The 14,610-nt window shown below is 35.1% G+C and overlaps 1 protein-coding gene across 6 annotated transcripts in view; it reads right to left on the reverse strand.

Annotated features, from left to right (window-relative positions):
- Nucleotides 1-14,610, reverse strand: part of FNBP1L (formin binding protein 1 like) — a 58,193-nt gene that overhangs the window by 42,315 nt on the left and 1,268 nt on the right. Inside the window, exon 1 of one of the 6 annotated variants that reach the window (XM_086901901.1) lies at nt 14,129-14,544. The exons of 4 other annotated variants lie outside the window; for them this stretch is intronic. The gene's annotated coding sequence lies outside the window, so the exon portion shown is untranslated. Of the gene's footprint in view, nt 1-13,971; nt 14,545-14,610 lie in introns of those variants that run through there. One more of the 6 variants, XM_086901900.1, reaches the window with a different exon arrangement.

Below are 14,610 nucleotides of genomic sequence, written 5' to 3' on the forward strand. Positions count from 1 at the left end.
CACATTCATTATGTCCTTTATGGAAAACCTAATTATTTGTGATTTCATTCTTTCTTCCACATGAAATGCCATGCATGTCTTTATTAAGCACTCATTTCACTAAGTCTGCATGGAATTAAAACAGCCAAACATTAACCAATATAGGATAAATCTCTGTAAATAATCAATGGTCTAGGAACTGTCAAAGAAATACTGCAGCAATTCTGACAAACAGCCTAAAATATTGAATAAAACATGACATAATGAGAAAACCAAAACCCATTTCTTTCATACTGAATAAAACTATTATATCTTTTATTACACTGACTATAAAACTGAAACCATCTAATTGCACGTGGGAGTTTCAATTTTGTTTTTAATATTACTAGCTTGATTTAAAAAACACTGAAAATTGATATTTCATATCTGGGGAGCCTTAATACTTTATATCTTACCAAAATCATTTAAAAACCAGTGATTAAAGCATGCCAACTTGTAATCAAAAGCACACCATGATTTTATGTAGAAAAAATTAAACAAGTGCTTTTTGCCCAAGAATCTCTTTAGTTTTTACTGTTACATATCATTGTATAAAACCATGCATATCTTTTAGAATGAAAATTAATAAAACTATAATTAAATGCAATTAATTTAAGGAATCTGTAACAGTATTCCGAATTCAGTGCATCTTTAGTGTATAATGGAAAATTGAAGACACTCACCAGTCAACTACATTTTTCTGAAGATAATGATTTGGAAAGGAAACTATTTGATACTATTGCCTGCCTCAGAGAAATACTAAATATTTAAAACATTCAAAAGATCATTTATCAAAATATGTTTGACTAAATTTTGAGTGTTCTTCTTATGGTACCACATATACCACAAAATAGTCACAAGAATGATTCATTTCCCAGATACTTTAAAAACTTTCTAACAATATGCAAAATTATTACACTTTTATGCGAGCAGAATGCACAATTTACATTTTAAAAAAAAATCACATGGTTAATTGTGAAACCAATATTTGTTTTCATATAATAAAAAAGCATAAATGAAACACTTAAGAGAAACTGAAATACATTAAGTATTTTGCACCAAGTATAGCCACTACCCAGTTACAAAGCAAATTAGTAAACTGAAATGAAAGTAGCAGTACTGAATAAAGTAAAAGTTGAGAATATAATATCTTGTCAGCAGTACCCTGAAACAGCACTTTAGCAATTAAATGCAGCTTCTCAGAATGCTAGATTTGTTCTGTTTCTTAACTCTGAAGCAACTTCACTCTTCTGTGAATTGAAAATAACCTTGTGCAATCTAGAAAGACTTCTGTAAGGAGAGAAATACAGAAGAGAACAATTACTGCTTGCAATTTGACCTTCCCATCTGAATCATCCAAGGGAACTAGACTTGAGCCCAAATCACTTAGATGAATATGACCCTGATGTAATGTCATCGAACACTGGTTAATTCTTGGTATTTCTTAAATTGCAAAAAGAAAGCCTATACTAATATATTTTCTTTTCAGTTCACAAAGTTCTACTGGACTTGGTTTTACTGTAATTGTTAAAAATCCAGTTTTCAAATTAGGTTTTATAAATATAAGCATTAATCAAATCCCATGAGACATGCCCTGCATTAGTGGCATTAGTCCATCAGGCTGGCACACATTTGGCATTAGTCCATTAGGCTGGAAATACTCATTTGCTATCAACCTGCTGCAATTAGAGTACAATCCTGATAATAAAATAAAGTTTCTTTTTTTTTTCTGGTTAGATACAAACAATCAAAAACTTTTATGCCTCTCAAGAATACATAGTAGCACAAAATAAATACTTGAATTACTAGCATTCCATAAACCAGCTCATTCATACAAACAAATGTATCAACTAGTTGCTTCATAGAGACAACCAACAGTAACACAAGAGCAATTTAGAAATAATTCATGCTCTCTAAACAGATGCGGTTCTCAGTACCCACCTTAAATGGTTGCCACCAACATCAGCATCATTTGTTTTACTTCCGTGTTAAAATCATGCTGATATAACATGCACCAATACCTCAACAATAATACTTTTTACTAAGCATGTATCTGATTGACATAGAATTTTGTTTCTCAAGATTACTGCAAACATTTCACATCAAGGATTCCAAACTCAACAATCAACTAAAATGCAAATTAAAATGTTTGTCACCCATGCTGCAAAATAGTTTTCCCCACTTCAGTAAAGAACTGGAGAGACTGCACAATACACTTACCATAACATTTACACAGTCATCTCTGATTTCTGAATCTGTGTATCTTGGAACCAATTCTTTTAATTTTTACAACTCTAATGGATAAACCAGTAATAGCTTTTTGCAATAAACAAGTGTAATAGGTAAAGAACTCTTAACAGAAACAAGTAGATTCCCAGAAACTACAGCAGAAACTGAGTACCAATTAAAATGGGCCACATCATCAATAAATAGACAGCCAGTTCAAAATACTGAATAAAGGTGTTTTTCCAAGAAGTAACTTCGGATTTCTAATATCATAGGGCAACAACACACCAAATGTAATTTATATAAACTACTTGCAGATGAAACAGTAAACAGTTTCCAGCCAGATAAATGTAATTGGATAAGAAATACTACCTTTTATGTCATCTGGTATTAAATACAGCTTTACTAGAAAAGTCTTTTAATATACTGTCCTTAAAGTCAAAAGACAGTGCTTAAATGTGCAGTTTATCTTAGATTATCTAAAACATAATTACCATTGTTTCCACTCAAAAAAGTTAAAGCAATGACAGCTACTGAAAAGGGTCCCTCATATGGAAATACTAACATGAAAGCCTTCAGCAACATCTCTACAGGTGTTGCAGATGTGTTATACCATGTTAGAGAGATGCTAAAGATGGATCATACAAAGCCCAGAAGAAAACTGCACACATCAGAAAGCATGTTATAGCCCAAAAGATGACCTTACAAATAACTTTGTGTAACTCATACTACTTCACTGTTAACTTGCCATCCTCTTTATCCATCTCTTTTCCTCATAAAATAGAAGTTAATACTAAGCAGAATACGGAAACTAATGCTGCTGAAGCAACTGAATAAATTGCAACACCGAAGAAAAAAGAGATGATGAATAAAAATAATATAAGATAGTCTAAACAAACTAAAAATGGAGCAAGTCAATAGTTAGGAACTTCTGGCAAATTAAGATCAGAAGAAACTGTTTTCAGAACAATGACAAGCAGAATCTGATAGTTTAAAAAAAAAAAAAAAAAAGCTGTTTAAGATGTTAGGGTGCCATTTCCTGCTATAAACCTTCTATTGGATTAGCTTTAGTGGCAGAGACTATCAAAAGATAAAGGTTCCAACTACAAGCAGAGCCTCAAGCCCCTTTACTACAGCAGGAATACAGAGATTTTTAGTTATATTTTTCAAGTGCTCTTATCAGCATTTTGCAAAATACAGTAATATTTTTTAAAAAAATATTTCTTTCAATGAGGTTAAACTGCATACTGTGCTACTTTGAGATAATTTAAATCAACTGAAAAAAAAAAAAATCTGCGAAGTGCTCTTGAATAAATGCTTTCAAATTCACCACCTTCCTTAAAAAACAAAAACCCCTTTACACCACATGAAACATTATTTAACACTGATTAAGAAAGGACAGGAAGAACTAACATTATGAAAAGCTATGCTGTCTTTGTAACAGAGTAACCGGGGTAACAGTCCTGAAAGGATAACAGGTAACATCCAGACAACTTTTAGATTAACTAAGGAGATATGGGAGCATGATCCTCTTCCCACAAATGAACACAAGTCAGCACAAAATTAAACCTCTTTTCCAGTGACACAATGAAGAAAAGCAGTCAGGAAAGCCACAAGTTCCAGGTTTGACTTACAGTCTGATTATGCCTGCATGATTAGAAGTTAAAATGCTAAGTACAAAGTACTACAAATAGTCTTTTAAGATCCTAAGAAACTAACAGTAGTATTCCCACCTAATGTGTGCATAAAGGTCTGCAGAAGCTCTCCTTTGAGAATTAAAACTCAAGGTAAAAACTTGAGTTTGGAGCACTGATATTCCATGGTACCTCTTTATCGTAGAAAGCATAAATCCTGGCCATTCAGCACAACCACCTTAAGACAACTACATGTTTTCTCAAAAATTGCAAGGGATTTTATACAAATGATGTCAAAATGTATTCATTACACAGCCCACAATTACAGCCTTGAAGTATAAAGCAGACAGAACATGGAAAAACATTTTATCTAAGAATCACTAAGCTTAAATATCACTAGCGTCTCGTCTTTAAGACTATTTTAACTCTTTTAAGAAAATTATTTCAGTTCAACTATTGAAATTCCAGTGAAACTGAATGACAACCATCCAGAACCAAAATAATTTGGAGTCACTGGGTGCTAAGACATCCAAGCAGGAAGAGCAGGTAGCACACTCTGCCTAATACAAGGTTTGTTTGCACCTACTACAGTTTTAATATGCAGAGCCAATCCCCCGTTTTACAAAACTCCGACTCAAATCCACTAGGTGGATGTTTCTTCCAGTAAAAACTTCTTGTTGTACTCAACTACTCCTACCTCACTGCTTCTGTCCCAGGAATGCAGAACATAAAGCTGGAACTTGGGGAAATCCACTCAGATCTCTCAAGTGCTGGACTAGAGCAGGAACAACTGCAATGCTGCTCCTGGAAAGATGCTAATTATTCTCCCTAGCACTAATACCAAAGTGAACACACTTCTTGAAAAGCCATTTTGGAAAGAAGTTACCCTTGTTATTAGAGATGTCTTAAAATTAACAGGGTCTCAAACTTGGGGAGGTAAGTTAAAAGGTCTAATTTATGTGATTGCAAAACTTCAGAAATAACACAAAAGACCTAACAGCTTTTACAAAACAAAGACGTAATTGAGATAAACCAAAACAAATAACCCACAACCCCTGTTTCCTCAGTCTCAACCTAAACACTTAATCAGACCACCACACCTCTTGCTGCAGGAGTAAATATTTGAATATCATGCAGAGCCAGGATACTTCACAAAACTGCTCAGCCTGCCTCACATGGTGACATTTCTATTTAAGTTTCATAGAGCTGTACAGTCTACATTCCCCTCACATTACTACAATGTAGAAAAATGCCAAACATTTGGATTTTCCTGATAAGTTACTATTTCTTTTCAAGAAATTCATTTTTCCTCTTTAAACCTGCCATCTTCTTAGACATGAAATCTAACCAGATATTCCAGTCTGGCTTTTACCATTTTATTACAACATGCTGAAGAACTCTTCAAGACAAGTTCATCCTTTTCTCGTCCTCCTCCAAACAAATTTGTGGCATCTTGACCATATTGCACAGATCTCAAATGTCATCATCTGTTGTTTAGCCAATTTCCAAATAATAAAAATCAAAGTTACTGAGATAAAACTTTTAAATCAACAAATTATAAATACTCTGAAAATAAAATTTTCTTCATTCATAATCCAAGTACATATCCTTGTTCTTCTAACTCACAGTTCATAGCCGTCAAAACTCTTAAGGTTGAAATAAGATCCATTAAAGAAAATAACATCAGTAATTGTTGCTGATTTAAATAATGCTGTGCATTAACTACAAGGTACAGGTAGAGCTAGGTTGCAAATATTCCTTCTCAAAAACAAAAAACAGCTTTGAAAATTTCCTGGTAATACAGTACTTAGTCTCAAGCAGATTAATGAGTTTCACTGATCCTATGAGATATTTGCTCATAAAATGAACAAGTATTGGTAAAATTAAGTATGTAAATGAGTACCTGCACTATCAGGGTATAAATAAAGTAGGTGTTAGGGGCATGAGGGAACCCATATTTGACTCTACAGAACAAAATTGTTTTATCAGTCATCCTTAGTGAACCTCCAAGCAGTTTTCCATTTACTAATCACAAATTTGAACTTGTTTTCAGGGAAAAGCTAAGAAAAAAACTTTTCATTTAAGAGCATATAATGTGTATCATATCCTTGCAGCTACTGCATTTTTCTGGTTTATACCTTTTACACTAAGGTCTCAAACTTTAACCTTTTTTTCACCTGATTACTTGACTTCTTTCCTGAATGTCCCATCTATATCCATCCTAAAACTTGTTAACAATTTCTCCTTTTTTAAAAAAAAAAAAGTCTCTTTCTAACCATCCCAATATCTGCAATCTTTAGGCCTTCTTCATCCATCTCTTTTCCCAACCACACCACATCAATAATCTATTGAGATTTTTCTTTCACCCACATGTTTTTTACCCAGCGTTGTATTTTCCTTCTCTATCACATCAAACATTAGCTTCTTAACCTCACTTTCAAGGCCACTGCTGGCTGATTCCAGCTTATTACCTCATCATACCAAAGGATTGCTGTTTGCTTCACTTGAGACACCAACACTCCCTTGCACTTTTCAACAAGTATTTCCTGCATTCTCTTAGGTTGTTTGGGTGCTCATCCCCTGCAAACATGACAAACGTCCACCCCACCACTACCCTTTGCTTGCAAGGCTTACCAAAAGAAACAGCTAAGAGGCTGCAGTTGAGATCACCAACCACTGTGCTAAAACTGAGGTTTGCACAACTCTCATTTGGCACCACCACTACATGACCCAGCCCCTGCTGGAACTCAAAGTTAAATGGATTTGGGATGCTCTTCCCACTGAGTTTGTGTAGAATGCAGCAACAAGGACAAGATTGCAGCAAGTTTGTGTAGAATGCAACACAAGGACTCTATGTGACTAATGGTACTAGGTGATACATAAATACCAACGTAAAATACACTTCCACGACTGATTATAAATGTCAAATATCCTAAATATTACTCTAATTGTGACTGACATCATATAAATGTGGGAAAAAAAATATAGGACAATTTAATGCCATAACAGATAGCTGAAAGAGGACACTTCATCCATTTATTTTAAGGATTAAAAAGTGTCAGATATTACAAATATTACAATTTCCTCTTCCAGAGTATTCCCCTGCTGTAGAGACAGCCAACTGCACTGGAGCACAGGTGCTGTCTGGGGTTCACACACATCAATTATATTCCCACTCACTGCCACAAGGGAACCCATGCCACCTAGACCAAATGCTTATTTGAAGATATTATTAGAAAGGGAAACATTACTGACCTCCTCTGAAATAAATGAGGCATCTGGGGTAAAGACAGAGTGTACAAGAAGCATACCCATATTCAAAGAAAACTACCAACCAGAATATACCAAGTGAGGTTTTCACAGCCACTGGAATTGGGCATCCATCATGAGAAAGAATCCAGTAATCAAATGCTCTCTTTACAAAGGATTTAAAATGCAGATGGAGATCTGAAAGGCACACCCATCTCCATCACCTGCATTCACATCTGGTTACCTCAAGCATGCCAAAAGTCAAGGCTGCCTCTCAACTCTCCAGTGCAACTGCTGTCATATTTCAGAAGTTCTTTAATACTTAAATAACTCCAAATTTAAATCTAGTGGATGTCATTTCATCGCACAATGCTGAAAAGTATCTTTCCCTTAACATGGAACTACAAAAAAGCATGTTGTACTATTTCTTGTGCACCAGCCAAGGAAAAAGGATTTGCATGGTACTTGCCTCTGAAACATTTGTGAGTATCCAAATCACAGCAACTGTACCAGCTACCAAGTAGTAAATTAACTCTATCCCCTCCAAAACCAGGATAAAAGTGAAGGGGTTACTTTCAACATTTTAAAGCACCATATTACAGTGCCCTTACACAATAAAGAATGTTAAAGTGTTCTACAAATATTGCTGCAATATTAATTTGATTAAAACGAAGTGTATTCCAATTTTACTACCGAACTAACAGGGACAAAAAATAAACTTAATTTGCCCAAGATGACACGAGAGTTCCACATTAAAGCCCAAGAAAAATTCAGGTCCTGCAAGATTAGCTTTTTAGCTCACAATATGACTGCACTTCTTCACAAGATGTAAATAGTAATGCAACTACAGGAAAATGTACAGAGCACAATGCCAGAAAGCAGTTTCATCAGTCTAATTCCCTGTTCATTGTAAATGACAAAGCAGAAGCAGAGTTCTGACAAAAAAAAAAAAAAATCAAAGGAAAGAGATTCATGGGTCTTACATGTAACTATTTCAAATTTACATACAGTAGAAATTTTCAGAAATTTGGTTCACCTAAAATTAAGCCCTCTCCTGTTCTAGTCACCTAGCAGGATATGTAATACTTCTGCCATTCTCCTCTTAGGACTAGAACTTGTAGCTGAAAAAAACCCCAGCAACACAGAAATTTATTGCAGATAATTCCATAAACAAGGTCAGTGTAGAGGGTCTGCATTTTAATGAAAACCAGAAGGCTTTTATTAGTATAATACTTTTTTCCCCCTTCTTTTCCCATCCAGCTGAAGCACTGACATACATCTGAAGACAAACCTCTAAACCTTCTGCCAAGAGAGAACTGGGACTGGGGTACGTAAACTCACAAGGGGCAAAATGAAACAATCTGACTGGAATTTCAGCTTTCACTGAACAGTTTGTTCACCACTACAAGGAAAAAGCTGAACATATCTGGACTTCAGGGAATTCGTTTCTCTACCAAAAAGAATTCAAGTCCTTTAAAAAGTATGCACATGTGTTGCATGAACAATGAAAACTTAATCTGCATTGTGTGAAATAACTTCCCCTCCACAAAAAAATAAAACACTCTCTTACTCAATTACTGGCTTTACCAAGAACACTACAAAGTGCTCTGCAAATATAAGGACTGAGTTAAAGATACTATACAAACAAATTAGGGTCTCTCCCAGATCAATCCAGTATAAGAAATAATTTAAATACAACACTAGTTAATTTCTAGACATTAGACTTATTTCAGTAGGTCTACAGCATCAGTGACTATTCTACACAAGCAATAACAACAAACCTTCTGTCTTCCAGTACTTACCTGCAAACATCTGAAAGCACAAATCATACCTACTTGGGCAACCCTCAGCTCATGAGCACATTGCTAATACTTTTGCTGTGCTTTCCTCCATCCCAAATTCTGAGGGATTTGTCGTTCATGGGGATCATTATTTTTACAGATATATACTTTAAAGAAATCCTCAGCTTGGTTGAGATAAAAGATCCTGCAATATCCAACGACATTTTTATTATTTTCAATCAGGAAATCAAATGACAGCTGTAGCATTTAGAATCTTGATACAGGCAACTCTTACATTTTGTACTATGAACATGGATACTGCATACATTTTTTATAAGGCAGCAATACTTTTCCAGTGTTCAGAATTTCCAGATGAGTGAAGTCCCATGTATGTTTGCAGGAACTTCATTGAAAAGCATATGCACTTCCAAGTAAGCAAACAAGTGAGGCCATAAATAAAAACAGATGCCTTTTTAATAGATATCAGACGATAAAAGTTTTCAAAACTCAAAAAAAAAACCACTTTCTAAGCAGATAGTCAAAGACACACGTATGCATTCTTAAATTAAATTATGTTCAACATCAAACCCGAACTGATAAAGTCTTATGACAATGACACACCCCTTCCTGGAAAAACCAGTAAAAAGGTCAGATGTTTATGAACCAGACAATTGCTGGAAAAATACGGACAAACATTTCCAACTACAACTCAGTACAATTGTTTTCACACCAAAGCCTAAAGTAACTCTACTTTCAATGACCAGGTATTTGATCCTTACATAACTTTCTAGCTGGAAATCTCAAGAGGCCTTCACAAGGATGAGGTAAGCTGCACAACAGCGCTCGTGCAAGACTGGAACCCCACAGCCACGAGGCATTTTATCCATCCAGTGTGTCACCCAAGACAGGGGAAATGTGCAACCATGCCATGCAGCTGGAAAACTCTGTAATCTTATACTTTAGCCACAACACACGTTCCTTGCGCACATTTGCAGACCACAACAGCGAGAGTACTGATTGAAGAGAGAACCTATACAGAATACTGTTTGCAATCTTTGGTTTAAGATGATGGAGAAATCTGGGGACAAAAATAAATAAATAAATCCACATTCCATCTCTCAAACATCCCCCTGTTAAACCGTGTTGTCTTTAACAGAGTATATGTTAGCACACTGGAGAGTAAGTTTACAAACTATTAAGATTCAAAAGCACATATTAATCCATATGGGACATGGATTAATATTTAGAATTATTTACAGTGGTTTTTTATCTGTATTAACAATGCTAGTAACTACATAACCCCACTCACATTAACAATCAAGAAAGTTTCTCAGTTTTGAGAGAAAAATCTCTTTTTTTGATCATAAAAAAATCTTTTATTTACCTAGAAATTAAATTTTCTAATCTAGTGAACAAAAATACAATAAATTATTACGACAGAAGTATGCTACAAAATAGCTACTTTTTGAAGTTAACTCCTTATTTACATTCTGTGAATGTTTTCCCTATATAATTACACTTGACAACTTTTAAGATTAGACAACATCACCACATGATTTATCTTCTACAAAAAAAAGACTAAGATTTTAAAGCAAGAAGGAAACAATGTCTGAAAGCGAGACAAAATTTTAACGGCTAAATTTTAACAACAAAAGAAAAGTTTTAACAGCTTTTGGAAGACTATTGGTGCAACCTAGTTATTTAATATTTTTAAAAGTAGAACTCGGGTTTAGGCACAGAATGATTTATTTAAGGAAAGATTAGAAAGAGCACATCACAAAATATACTTTGATCTTTCTTTGGTCCAGCATAACTAATTTCTAAAATACTACTCTCCAGTGCCAGTGGTTTCTTAATTATAAAAGATGGTGTGCTTCTGGCCCCAAGGAGCTCACAACAATAGTATCATTAAATCTTCTACAGCCATTTCTTTTTAATCAAGAAATCTCTGCACAAAAAGCCCTCAGCAAAATTTGTGTTTTAAATATTTATCAAGAGGTGAGAAACAGATGGCTAGACTGGTTCTACAGACTGAAAATGTTCTGACATGGTATTCAAACTCTTTTTCTGCCAACTGCTATAAAGGGGTTCACAGGGGTTGGAACAAAAGAATGTGAATCCAAAGTCAAAAAACATCCTTCCTGGTTATTTTTTTTTTTAAAGAGACAGCACAAAGTCTTTAATTAATTTCCAAAGAAGCCACTTCAGAGTGCCCATCACACTGTCTCCTCTCATTACACTAAGAACTTCATTATCAGCTACACTCCAGTCTCCAAAGGTTAGTAAGCCTTTAGCATCAAAGCAAATGCACTACATATTCGATTTAACAGCACAATAACCCAAGATGACAATAACCAGACAAGTTTTTAAATATTCTAAGTTTGTGCTATTTGTACACTTTACGCCCACCAGAAAAAGGATTCCAGATGTACAGAAACATATACACTGAACAGATGCTCATACTGAGAAGATTCTTAAACATATCATAATCTATCATTTTTATTTCCAAATATTTAAAGTTACTAAAACCCACCCCAATTTTTGTCCCATCTATCTATTCTTGCTTTGAATACTGCAGCACAATTTGATAGAAGTCAGGGCACTTTATAAAGCAAAAATGCAAGTCTAACTACAAATTCAATGTACAAACCCTCCTACTGTTCATGAGGTGAACACAAGTGCAGTATTTGAAAAAAGCACAACAAACTCCAAAAAGTTAATTCTGAAAAGTATCTGAATCTAAATAAACAGCAGCAATTTTCTATTACTAATGAAGTGCAGCAATGCTACTTTGCATTTATGTGTCACCCTTCTTCAGACAATTACTGCTTTACAAATGTTACCTATGAAGAAATTAGATATTAGAGATAGGAAAATTTGGCACCCAACAGCCAAATTCTCAGAAAATATATTTCAACTGAATTAGACAAGACTTGCCAGTTCTCACTACTCTATTCTAACCCCTAAGAGAATATTATGCAAAGCAGTTTACCAAAGTATTTTGGGTCCTGTGTGGTCATACCATAAGAAATGTGCTACAGAACGACCACAAACATACACACAGTGATGAGAATAAAACTATTTGTTGAATACTACTTTCAAAGCATTATCAAAATTTTCTCTTGTACTAAGAAAGCAGAAAAGGGGACCATATTTCCCACAGCACAGAAAATGTTACGGAATGAAACAGTTCTAATCACAGGATGGCTTATATGATTTGACATTTATTTTGGTATTATTCGTTTACATTATTTCATGTAATGCTATCAAAAGAAACAACACACAGCATGCTTTTCAGCTGAGACACACTGAAAAACACCAAATGCTTTAGTCTAATCAAGACAGACACAATGCACACTCACAATGCACACTTTTGTACAATGCACATTCACTTCAGAGAATAGTGGTGTACTTATTAAAAAAAAATCTTGCTTGAAAAACAAAGAAACCACTACCAAATTTAAAGAATTAGGAAATACTGGCCAATCAAAGAAAATCTTTCCTTTGTCCTGTCCCTGTTGTAACCATTTAACTAGAATATGCATCATTTCAATAACAGAATTGCTATATTTAATAATTACCACATAAATACCAGACATGAGCTGCTTTCCTTATCCCCTATTTTTTCTTCTTTTTCTCCTTATTTGTCTCTATATCCCTCCATGCTCAGCTTTTTATTTTATCCAAAACAGCATATAGTATAAAACTCCAGAACAATTAAAAAAATACCTCACAACTGTGAATCAGCATAAAATACCAAAAAACAGCATGAAGAGATATAACTTAAGGCAGAGTTGAGGACATATTAAAAAAGCCTGATACAGAATCATCAGATTTGCTTCAATGAATTAGCAAAGCTGACATATATAAGTGTAAATGTTTTGAAAAACTATGATCTAGATACTAATCTTAACCCTGAAAAATTCCACTTTATTAGGTGAAAGCTCTGATGAAGGAGAGCTTTAGGCCTAATGAGGTGTCCAAAAAACCTGAGCAGAAGAGTTCTCTGATTTCTCGTGCCCCTGCTGCCATCAGCAAACACAGATCAGCTCAGGCTGCCTCCTGGAGCTCCACTAATGCTAACAACAGGGAATGATGAAACACATCACACCAGAACACAAATGTGTCTAAGATTTTACTTTTATCTTGTTCAGAGTCCTGTCTTTGAAGACCCACAACACTGTTTTTCCCTGTGTTTTTAACCTAAATTTAAGATAATTCTTGATTTTGTGCCAGATCTTCAAAAAGTAATCTTTACTTGCCCAGCACAAGTTGTTAAAACAATTAAAGTTCAATACTTTTTACAGTAAGCAAAGCACTGAATATTCTTCCAACTAAAAAAACAGTTTGACTTATAGTAGATTTTTTAAAAGTAGATTAGATTCAATTTTTTAAAAAAATGAAAATGTACCCTGTAATGTAAAAACTTGCATTGTTAATGTGTAGTTATATAGTTACAAACAGGTCATTTTATGCATGAAGTTACCTCAGTATAGAGCTGCAGGTCATCCCCAGATATCAAGCAAAAAATACATTAAATTTTGCTAAAATAAAAGTATTGCAATAAAACTTTTAGCTTAAAATTCTGGCATTATTTCTGCCAGCTAATGCATAAGAATTAGTGACTTAGGAAAAAAGAAATACAGTAAGTGAAAATAAATTTCAGCTAGTTTCACAACACTGTGAGTTAAATATCTATCACTAAAAGGAAGGATTTGACTGAGGTCAAATTCCATGTTTTTGAATATGTTTCTTAAACACACTACAAAGACAAGTACTTTCATACAAAACTGAACACAAGACAGAGCATAAAACCTTCAACTATTGTTTAAAAGTTGGACAAAAAAACCTATACTATTAAGAGGCTACAAAAAGAAGCAGGTATGAGTAAGCTAGAACTGTTTTCTAAAGCAATACATACCTGAGTGCTTACAGTCAGTGCTCACCCAAACACCAAGCCCCACTCTCCTCAAGTGATATCACTTCTCGCCTGAAGTACATACAGGCATGAGCTACACACACACACACTAGTGTAGCCAATATAAATCACAGCTTTTACTTACTCCTTACTGCCAGTGTTATGACAGCTTTAGATTTCAGGCCTGCTACAGCAGTACCATCAGTCCTTAAAAAATGTAATTTGTCCGAATTCTCATCGTGCCTACAAATTCTAGTAAAGTACAAGCTACTATGCAAAACACTAAAGCAACCCCTAAATACCTTTAAATCAGGCTTCTCCACGTAGTACACGTGATGCTATTACATCTTCATTTTGCATAATCAGACACAAGTTAATTCAGGTGGCTGGAGGAGCTCCGCTGGCGCTCCCAGCCCCCGCCCCACCCAGCGCCACCGCTGCCCCGGCTCCCCGGGCTCGTCTCGCTGCGACATCTTCGCTCCTCTAGGGACCAACAGCCCCGCACTGCTAAACAACCTATCATGCTGGCTCCACACTAAGAGTTTCTGGACCAGGCTTCAAGCTGTCACGTTTAGCTTTCGGTAATTTTTCTTTTTTCGTAGCACAAAAGTCTCTGCTTCGCAGTCTTTAAAAGCAAATAAATGGAGGGCAGGCGGCATTTAAAGCGGGGACGTTAAACCCTCCTTGGTGCTATTCTTTTTTATGTCTAAGCATTCCCATGATCAGTGTTAGCTCCAGCCAGAGCGGAAACCTGACAGAGGAGATGCAACACCCCAGCAGTGCG

This window comes from Cyanistes caeruleus, chromosome 9 (genome assembly GCF_971803275.1).
Source record: "Cyanistes caeruleus chromosome 9, bCyaCae1.hap1.1, whole genome shotgun sequence".
Lineage (NCBI taxonomy): Eukaryota > Metazoa > Chordata > Aves > Passeriformes > Paridae > Cyanistes > Cyanistes caeruleus.